This window comes from Gekko japonicus, unplaced genomic scaffold (assembly GCF_001447785.1).
Source record: "Gekko japonicus isolate JY-2015 unplaced genomic scaffold, Gekko_japonicus_V1.1 scaffold919, whole genome shotgun sequence".
NCBI lineage: Eukaryota > Metazoa > Chordata > Lepidosauria > Squamata > Gekkonidae > Gekko > Gekko japonicus.
Genome location: NW_015162505.1, coordinates 156,350 through 167,509, shown reverse-complemented (window position 1 = coordinate 167,509; position 11,160 = coordinate 156,350). Strand labels below are relative to the sequence as shown.

The following is an 11,160-nucleotide window of genomic DNA, read 5'->3' as shown; positions in this document are numbered from 1 at the left end:
TGCTTCGGAGCCGGGGGGGAGAAGAAAAAGCTGCAAGGCTTCAGAGCCAGGGGGAAGGGGAGAGAGTAGCAAGGGTCGAGCGGCTCACCGCTCGGCCCTCACTTCGGAGCCGGGGGGAAAGGCCAGAGGGGGGAGATCGAGCGGGGGGGAGACGGGGCAGGAACCGGCAGGATGGGGGGGATGATGGTGGAGGACGGAGGAGGACCGCGCCCGCCCACTGGGTCTCCCTCCGCCGCAGGAAGGGGAGGAGGAAGAAGAGGACGATGCACGTTTGTCTCAGGCGCCGCCGCCGCCACCGGGCTGCCCGCGTCATCCCCCACCTCAGGGTGAGGATGCTAGGAGAGGGGGAAGCTTGCCGGGCCGAGATGTCAGGCCTTGCCATGGGTTCCGGGGAGGGGAGGCAAGGGAGAAGGCTCACCTCCAGGTGCTTCTCCCGTGGAGTGTCTCCCCCCCCGCGCGAGTATCGGAGCCGGGGGGGAAGGCCAGAGGGGGGAGATCGAGCGGGGGGGCGGGGGAGGAACTGGCAGGATGGGGGGGACTTACCTCCTCCTGCTGCTTCCTCCTCCGCCTTCTGACTTTGGAGCTCCGTTTGGAGCTCTGCCTCCCTCCCCACCCCCCACCCCCCGCGAGTATCACGGGTCCACCCCTTGTGACATTCTGTTCTACAGGGAAGAACGATCCTGCATACCAGGACTTAGGGGAGCCTTTGGGGCTTATGTATGACAGGGGTGGACGAGAAATCATGTTCTGTGAGCAGAAGCCCTTGTGCCCATGGCAACACTAGCCACGATCCAAGTTGAGAACTTTTTCTATAGTCATTAATTCTAAATGACAGGTGCAACTTGACTAAACTTACAAAATAAAACCACCCTCCATGACAGCCTTTATTGCAAAAACGTTAACACAAGTTAAACAAATCAGAACATATAAAGAAGTTAATACACACAAGGAAGTTTTAAAAAATCAGAGCAGTGCCCTGACCTAGGTAGCCCAGGAAAGCCCCGTCTCATCAGATCTCAGGGCCAACCCTGGCAAATATTTGGATGGAAGAGGCCAGGAGCAGAGGCAGGCCATCCAGCCACTTCTCTGAATGTCCTCCATGCCCAGTAGGAGTCACCAGAGGTCACCATGACCTCCAGGCACAGGCACGCGCGCACACACACAAAACTGCAAAAAAATACAAAAAACAAAAATCAAAGCAACAAGACTAATGGCAGACTTCCATGTTGTTAATTAAAGAACTCAACATATCACACAGATAATGAAGTTTTGTAGTATTATTTATTTTATTTATTTATTTATGATCAGATTTATACTCTGCCCTCCCCGCAAAGCAGGGTTAGATTAGGGTTCTCCGTAGATGTGATATTGGCCTAGAATACTCAGATAGGACTGAGGTAATTACTTAAAGTTCCAGATTCTGTACCCAAATAAAGTTCCCAAAAGCGAATTATAGCAAAGCAAAGCATAAAAAAAGAGCGAGACAGTCAGACGTTTTCAACAAATATGCTCTTTGCACAAAAGACGCATTTGAACAGACAAGTTAAGACAATATGTTACCGGGTTTAAAATCCTTTGGCACTTTGGAGATACCAAGTTCTATACAAAACTAGCTCAATTATTTGTCTGTTCAACTTGTGGCAAACCATTATTATTTCACTATGGACAGTAAGTCTTACTGTCCATAGTGAAATAATAATGGTTGGTGATAAGAGCTGTTAGAAGCCTTCCTGAATGTTTCGATACCTTAGTGGTGAATTAGACTGTGAATGGACCACTGGAAATTGAAGTTTGATAAAGATTGTTCTCGAAACGAACGGCAAAACTCGAGAAGTTCATCCCGTTCTGTACATCTTGTCAACACTTTGGTGTCTGGATGATGTCCACCTGTTGAAATACAAGAATTATAAACAACATGGAAGTTGGATTTCAGCATTAATTTCTTTGTGTGAACTTATGCAGCATTTCACTTTGTATTGATGTCATATGTATTGCTGTGCCCTTAGTTTCTGTTCTCAACATGTGGCAAAGGCAGAACATTTGGAGTAGATATGACCTCATAAGTCTGGGTGTATGGTACCTTTGTTTTCGTATTTATTCCAAGGTGGGGTGTCATACTCCCCCAAAAATGTTTCAGTTTTAACTTTGTTTTTAAAGTAAAACTGAAGTGGGGGGAGATGAACCAGAGGGACACAACTCAAATAATTATCCTTGAGGAATGCATGAAATCATATATAAAATGGAGGAAAGAATGCTGTAAGACATTTTGGGTCCCCACTGGAGAGAAAGATGGGTTATAAATGAAGTAAATAAATAACTCTGAAAAGGTACATATTTGCTTAAATAGTTTTATGATATTTATTATACCTCTGGGGTACCATGCAACCCCACTGGCAAAAAAATAATAATAAGTTCCTTGAAAGTTTAAATGTATCATCTTATCTTTGGTAAGCTATACAGGGCACTAGCTGTTCCATATGTTTCCAAACAATTTTTGTAAGACTCTTATTCAAAGCTTCCCATCAGATATATTGGCAAAAGACCAAGGATTTCTTTACCTCTTCTACTGTCTATTTTACGAACAGCCTTAGAAAAAGTACCTTAGTAAGTAGCCAGACAGGGTACCTGATACAACTCAGGTGTAATGAACATAGTTTCCTAAAGAAAGCAGTGATAAATACATTCCCAATGGAGTAGGGTGTGTTTTTTAAACAATGGCCACCCAGTTAAAGAAGGTGTTCCACCGTGTCTCAAAACCTTTCACTTTCAAAAAACACTGGTTCCTATGCACCAGTGGTTTAAAATGGGTGCAGCACTTTAAAATGGGTGCAGCACTACAAGGATATACCCCCAGTCTGACTGAAAAGCCCCCAAAGACATTTGATAAAGAAGCTGACACTCCTCAACCACAGAGTGACTGCAACAGCCTTAATTCTAGCTTGCTGGCAATGACCATGGATGCAGCTGAATGTGTACCAGCAATTTTCCCAGCCAGGGCAGACTAGACTATAAGAACAACCTGAGCCAGACATTAATAGTGGTTATGATCACAAGTATAGCCTCAGCCCGCTGTCTCCTGTACCACCTACACCACTATCAGTAGTGCAGTGGTTGCTCAGCTCAGACCTAGATCATGATACGGAAGGAGATGACAGGCAAATGAGGTCAAGCCAAACAGTCCCTGTAGTGCTCCTCGTACCAGTAGGGCCCAGCTTGCTTTACTCCTGGTCCCAGCAATCTGCCAGGACAGTCGCCCACCAAATAGTATCCTGGTACCTTAGAGGGCCAATCTACACCTGGACCCACTAGAGGAGTACATCAGCACAGGTGTGACCTCAGAGCTGCAGGCCATGGAATTTGGCTTGCTTTGTCTCTTCTGCCAACTACTATGCCAGTGTTGCATAGCAGTGGTGTCTGATTAGCATCAGAGGGACTCAGGTTCAAACCCCCATTCTGCTGTAGAAGCTCACTAGCAATCTTGGGCCAATTGAATCAACAGGAAAGTGAACTTGCGCGCCATATGCTGGCTGAACTGCAGAAAATCAATTCAAAACTGGATAATATGGAGGCCTATGCCAGTGTTGCATAGCAGTGGTGTCTGATTAGCATCAGAGGGACTCAGGTTCAAACCCCCATTCTGCTGTAGAAGCTCACTAGCAATCTTGGGCCAATTGCTCTCTCTCAGCCTAACCTACCAAACATGGAGACTATTTTGAAGATAGAATGGAGGAGGGGAAGACAATGTTGTAAGCTGCTTTAAGTTCTGGTTGTGTAGAAAGGGGGGGCAATATAAATCTCTAAATAAACAATTACAAGGCAACTTCTGCTGTTTTGTTGGCCTCAGCTCCAGCTCCCCCTTATCCAACATAACCCTCCTTTTGTAAGAATACCAGATGATCCACAGCTGTGCACAAAATGACAGATGGGTTTTTTGGCACTGGCCTTCGTATGAAACTACAGCAGACTGCAGACTGGAGGGCCCAGTTCATGTACACAAGTCAGATACTTTCTGCCTCCCTGTGACCCCTGCTGACCATCCCTGAATATGAAGCACTGCATGAAATGTGTGCAGAGATATAATCAACAGCTATCCCCATTACCACAGCAGCTGGCAGAACATGCTGATGTTTCCAAAATTCCATGATTCCCACAGCCAGCTATACCTATGCTGATATTATGCTCAAGGTTATGCTGATATTTTGCATGAAGCTCCATGACTGGGCCGAGCTGGGAGAAATGGCATGGAGGAACAACCTGCATGTGTGAACTGGTCCCAGAATTAGGAAATGATCTTGAATGACATCCATTACCACCACCCAGATAACAATCAGAAATAAATAAATGTTAAATATTAACACAAAAATTGTTAAAATATTTAGTACAAGGAAAACTCATATGCATATAACAAGGTCCTTTGACTGTAAAACAAAGAGATCATTTCTAAAGGCTTCTGTTCATGATACCAGTAGAGCATTTTTCCTCAGGGTAGATAATATTTTATGGTTTTTCAAAAAAAAAAAAAATCAAACTATACAAAAAAAAAACTATACCAAAACCAGAAACGTTATAAAATTTATACATGCTACAGCTCAGCTCAGCAATACTACCTAACTGTAGTTTAGCTCTACATGAATAAGCCAGAGAGGGTCAAGAGGATGGGACTTCAGGCTCATTTTGCTCGCTTCTTATTTAAGTTAAAGTATTTATATCCTACAACTGGGAGCCCACAAGACTCATGGGAGGATCCCATCTCCCCCATCGCCTAGTCGGAACCGACCCTGGGCTCCACCACCCACCTTGGAGAGAGGCGGCAGCAGCAGTGCCTGGGAGCCACTCCCACCGTCTTTCGCTGCCGCAGCTGGGTCCTGAGCCTCTCCCAGCATCCTCTACTGCGGCAGCTAGGCTCTGCATTGCAGACAATGCTTTTTTATTTGGGAGGCAATTTAAACCCAATATATTTTTGTTAAGTTTTCAGATTTTTCTGCAAACCTAGGGGTCCCCCAAGTTTGCAGAAAAACCTCTTTAGCATTGGTGTGGCCCCGATCTGCAGGTTTAGGTATCTGCAGGCAGGGGCCAGATTTCACTATTAGATATATAGACACTCCACAGAATCTGCCTGTAACAGGCCAACAATATGAAGTAACACAATACAATTTAATATTTATAAAATTACAAAATAACTCAATTGACTAAAGCAAACTAAAACAGCAACAATAAAATCCACTACCAGTATTTTAAAACAGCAGCCAGCAGTTTAAAGATCAGCATAAAAGGAAGCAACATAAAAGTGGGGAGAGAGCTAGGCAAGAAGACAGAATTCAGTTAGAAGGCTGTGTAAAAAAAACCCAAAACATTTGGGGCTGGTGCCTAAAAGGCAGTATTAGGTGAGCTTCAAGTGGAAGGTTATTCCACAGGCAGAGTACCACCACTGAGAAGTCCCCATCCCTAGTCACTGCCTGCTTCGCCTCCATGGTCAGAGGGAACAGGAACAGTACTTGAGATGAGGACCTTAACTGGTCAGCTGGACAGTATGGGAGGAGGACCTTTATATATCCTGGTACCAAACTGTTCAAGTGTCACATAAGATACCAGCCAGCACTTTCAACTGTGCTAGGAAACAGGTAACCAATGCTAATTTTTTAGCCCTATGAACCCTGTATCCCACCCCCCACAGCAACCTAGCCACTGCATTTTTGGACAATTTGAAGTCTTCTGACAGTATTCAAAAGCTACTCAATGTAAATCACACTGCAGTTCTCTAACTTGGACAGGATCACAGCATGGATCACGGAGGCCAAAACGTTCTTCCAAAGGAACAGCCATAAATCAGTGAAAACCGCTTAAAGGTACTATGTGCCACAGAGGAGAGCTGCCAACTCCAAATGTACCCAGGATCCATCAGCACCCCCCAGCTACAGACCAGCTCTTTCAGGAGAACAGTGATCCACTCCAGGACACATTGACTCCTTATGCCTTGAGCAGATTTACCATTGACCACCACAACCTGTCTTGCCTGAACTGAGATTCGGCTTATTGGTCCTCACCCATCCCATTACCTTCTCCTAGCATATGCTCAGGATTTCAGACACACCTGACTGAGCTGCCAGGGAGAAGCAGCACTTCCTTTCCTCCACCCCCACACATCATGATCTAACTAGCTACTTTCTGGTTTGCCTTAAACCACAGTTTGCCATTACATCTGAAGTGTGAAACCATGGTCTTCACCTTCTCTGCAAACCAGGATAGCAAGCTAAGAACAAACCACGCTCCGTAACCTTGGTTTGGAAAGCAAGTATAAACCACAGTTTCCTAGTTCAGGATCTACACGGGGGGATCATGGCCTACTGCAAATCAGGAAACAACCAAGGCTGCACTGAGCATGGGAAGGAGAGGGGGAAGAGTATGTGCATAAGCCCCAGAATTCCCTAGATTCATTCATGAATCATGTAGTGCCAAACTGTCCAAACCAAGCCAATGTCTTAAAAACTCAAAATTATGGTCTTCTTTCAAAGGCATCAAGTCATTCTGCTTTCCCATTGCTATGTAAAATAATGCACCAGGAGGCACAAACATTCTGAGGTCAAGCTGTTTTTTTTCACAGTCAATCAAAATATTGTATCCATTATTGTTCAAAGTATGAATGTTTATCCTCTGATAATCAATTACTTCCCACATCATGGACAAATATTGTTCTGCCCAGCAACTACCAGTTTTTCTTTCTGGAAAATTCTGGGCACCAGGCAGGTCCACTCTGAATTCTACTCAGGTCTATTCAATGGGGCTTACTCCCAAGAAAATGTTCTAAGGACTGCACTGTCAGTCCATGCTAGTGATCTGTTACAATCTTTTTTTTGGGGGGGGGAGCACACACTAAACAAAAAAACTTAATTTCATAATTGCTCCCCTAAACATATGTAACTATAGCACAAGGTATGTGGGCTGTTTGATGTAAGTTTTGGATTATACTCCTGGGCTTGGGAGAACAAGTCTGGTACAGCAGTTATGTTAGACTAGGACTGGAGGGACCCACATTAAAATAGTCACTCAGCTACAAAGCTTGCTGGGTTACCCTAGGCCAATTACCCTCTTCCAGTCTAACCCACTTCACAGCTTGTTGCAGGGATAATTATAGGGGAGTAGAGAACCACATATGCTATCCTGAGATGGATAAAAGGGTCTATTTAGTTGCAACTATATTGTTTAAATAATTATAGCAACTAATTATTCTGCATACTATCCAGAAACCTGATTTAAAGCACCTTGATTTAAATCAATCCATCTTTTCTAAATTAGAGTATTACGTCATGGGGTATTAGGGTAAGATGACAAAGAAACAATGAAGCCTATCATATACCCACACCATTTCTTGTACAACTTGGGGTCTTGAAGAGGTCTATGAAGTGTCTATGGAACAACAGCAACAAGAAAATATCTATACAGGAAGAAATAAGCTCAATAAAACCTGAATGCACAAAGTAATCAAATGCATGTGATGCCCAGTTTCAGTCTTCTCAGCAACACACTAAACCCAGAAGGAGAAAGGAAGTTTGAACATTTGAGGACTGCATCTATGCTATATTGTTACACATATGTATGTTACAGAAAGTGCATCTAGATAAATGGATGGGGAATCAGGAAAAAAACTGAGTATCAAATAATCTGAAGTGAAACTTGCAAATGTTTTCAAAAGTTATTACACATCCCATCATCTGTAAAATTTAGAACAACACAGCACTGCAACCGTTGTTCAGAGAGATGTACAATATCTGCTTGCTTCTGCAGAAGAGATACCAATCAGTATTCAGAAAGTGCATGCAGGCAATTGTTATCCGGTCTGCTGGTTTTATGCACAGAGTTACTAAAAAGTTGAAAAGGTTTCCAAAGATCAAAATGGAAACACTGATAAAGCACTACTATAACTTAATACACAACACATTCAAGTACTTATAAATATTTATCATGGTGATTAAGCTACAGAGAAATGGCATAAAACCCATGGGCTGGGACCTCAACTGGGTCACAGGGCTTCACCGGCTGAGTCACGAGCCCGTGTAGGGCCGCTGTTTTTTGGAAGGACCTGTTGCTGAGGCCCAGGTATAGATAGCAAGGGTGCCACGCCCCCCTTGCCTCACACTGCATGCACAGTGAGAGGAACAGCACAGTAACATGGTGGAGTCACTGAACAATTCAGAGGATTTCTTTTTTTAATACAGACATGTTCACACCCTCTGGCTCCTCCTCTTCCTGTCACGCAATTCTGGTGTCACCTCTGATGTTATGAGCTTGCACCTCATGGGGGGGTCCCTGCTGCCTCCTAAGGGTTAAAGGTGGTCCGTGGGTCCTGAAAAGCTGAAGACGACTGCTGTAGTGTAAAGCATTACAAGATCAACACGGTGATCCTGAGATCTCTGGACATGGTACAGCTGCCACTTGAGTACTGGCTGACCCAAGTTTTTTTTTTCCCCTTGAAAGAAGATTTCAAACATTTTTCTTGTCTTCCCTTGGTCAGAAACCAACAATGACTGCTATTTCACCCTGCAAGAACTAACTGAGTCATGAAGGCATGCTATGATTAAGCATTCAGAAATGAGTAAATAGTGCTTTACACAGCAAAAGCAAGAGACGCTACAACAGTCAACTGGATGTTAATAAAGCACACATTTTCAGGATCATCCATTTCCTGCTCAACCACCTTCCACAAGCCTCAGTTTCCCATGCAACAGGATTTTTGGCTGCCCTCAGGGCATGATGATAAAGTATTACAGTAGACTCCCACACTGGAAGACACATGGTACAAATAGGAAAGGGGACAACAGAAAAAAAAATGCTTTAGAAAAACCTCAGAAGGGTCAGGAAAGTATATCCTGTGGAGTCAACACTCACCAAGTGGCAACAACTTTATTCCAGCAGCCAGCATGACCACATAACAGGGAATCGGAAATGTAAGGCAGGTGAGCTGAAAACACTGACAGATATAATTGGAACCAGAAGGAGCAACAGAGACCGGAGTTCAGTTAATGCTTTTAAAATCAGCTTCTTTGCAGACTTTCAGTTTAACAGCCATGAAGTGGCATCCGTCTAGATCCCACAAAAGTCCCCCTATAGCTTCTGTCGCCATCCTTAACTGTTAGGGAACAGTGGAAAGGTGTTCAAACCTAACAGACATCCTATCAAGCATCCATGCAGAACTATGCCAGAAAAGAGGCATTCTAGTCACAGAGGGAACTCCTCCACTCCTTCCCGTTTTTCTTCTTGTTTGAGCCAGGAACAGAACAAGCGCATTAAGACTTACTTGATCCTGCCACTGCTCTCCTCTTCTTGCGGCAAAGCTGTTTTGTTCTTCTCGCAGCTGAGACAGCTCCGGTGCCAAAGCAGCAAGCGCTCTTCATTCATGAAACCCCACACCATAAAGAACTCTCTGTTGACTCTGCACGGATTCAGGAGGAGGAGTCTGCTCAAAACTGCAGGAACCTCTGGAAAGAAAAGTCACCAGTTTCAGCCTTTTCCTATCAAAAGCCACTCCCCTTCTGTACTTCATTTCCCCCACCCTTTTGCCTTTCTAACAGGAGATGGAAAGGAGCCACACTGGGGGGAACTCAGAGACTTGGAGCGGGGGGGGGGGACCCCACTCTCTAGATTTCCACAAAATAAAACCAGATAGAACCATCTGCCAAACGTAACAAATACACCCACATTTCCCCCTTCCCTCCATCGTTCAATCCTTGGGAAAATTCTTCAAGTTACAACATTTACCTTTCATATACTGCCTTGCTTGCCAACGTAACCAATACTACAGAGGTTCTGTTGTGTCACAGCACAGGAAAGAGGCTCCCCTAACACACCACGTTGTGAGTGATGACATTTTGTTCAGCCAGAGGATGAGAAAAATAAACCTTTCTATTCTGCCACTTAGCACATCTGATACTTGGATGGTCAATGCACTCAAAATGAAGGGAAGAAAAATTGTAAACTGTTCTTGCATAAATATACAAGCAAGAGGGGGAATAAAATATGAACAAACAAAATCAAAACAAAATAGAGAAAAGTGTGTGTATACAGAGAGAGAGAGAGAGAGAGAGGGAGAGAGAGAGAGAGAGAGAGAGAGATAAAGGGGAACCAAAACTTTTTCAAAAATGCAAAGCATTTCCTGATGATTTGTTCACTTTTATGAGGCAGGACAGCTGCTACAGAGTCATCACACAGGCCACTGCGAATATGGGCAGTGATAAGAGGCTCACACCTACTTAACAGCGAGTGTGACTTTTGGTCTGGAATAAATCGGTCCTATGTCTCATAGCAACAGGTTTGAGTGAAGCTACAAAGAAGCAGAGCAATTGACAGGAAGCACTGCACAATAAAATTTGGTTAATACTAGATTTGTTTAACACATTACAAACACACCTATAACGTCTGACAGATACATATTTTATTTTATTTTATTTATTTATTTGGGATTTATATCTCGCCCAACCCAAGCGGCCCAGGGCGGCAAACAAGCGGCAACGCCGGAGATAAAACATAAATTACAATTAAAACCTTAATAAATACAAATTAAAATGGTGCTATACGGTACATTTTAACAGTTCAAGGTGGTCAATGTCCCTCACTGGCGGCCGATGGTATAAAAGAAGGAACGCCAGAGTAATGATCCTCTTGTGGGCAACGTCAGCCCTCACCCAGAGCCAGGTAGATGGTAAATCAGGCCACGGTGGTGGTATAGTGGCGACGGCGGCGGCTCCTACGCAAAAGCCTGGCGGAAGAGCTCCGTCTTACAGGCCCTGCGGAACTGCACTAGGTCCCGCAGGGCCCGGATCTCCGCCGGGAGCTCATTCCACCAGGTAGGAGCCGCCACCGAAAAAGCCCTGGCCTTGGTTAGGGCTAGCTTGATATTCCGGGGGCCCGGGACCTCAAGGAGGTCCAGGCTCCCCGATCGCAGCGCTCTTGGGGGAACATACGGGGAGAGGCGGTCCCTCAGGTAGACTGGACCCTGGCCATTCAGGGCTTTAAAGGTGAGAACCAGCACTTTGAAACAAATCCGGTATGCTATAGGCAGCCAGTGCAGCGCTTGCAGCACCGGCCGGATGTGGTCCCTCCTTGAGAGACCCATCAGCAGCCTAGCTGCAGCATTCTGCACTAGCTGCAGCTTCCGGATTTGCAACA

General features: G+C 44.7%; 1 protein-coding gene across 2 annotated transcripts in view; it reads right to left on the bottom strand.

Moving 5' to 3' along the window:
* B4GALT4 (UDP-Gal:betaGlcNAc beta 1,4- galactosyltransferase, polypeptide 4) overlaps positions 1-11,160 on the bottom strand; it is a 49,296-nt gene that overhangs the window by 26,132 nt on the left and 12,004 nt on the right. Inside the window, exon 2 of one of the 2 annotated variants that reach the window (XM_015406129.1) lies at positions 9,293-9,473. The gene's annotated coding sequence lies outside the window, so the exon portion shown is untranslated. Of the gene's footprint in view, positions 1-1,746; positions 1,774-9,292; positions 9,474-11,160 lie in introns of those variants that run through there. The other variant, XM_015406130.1, reaches the window with a different exon arrangement.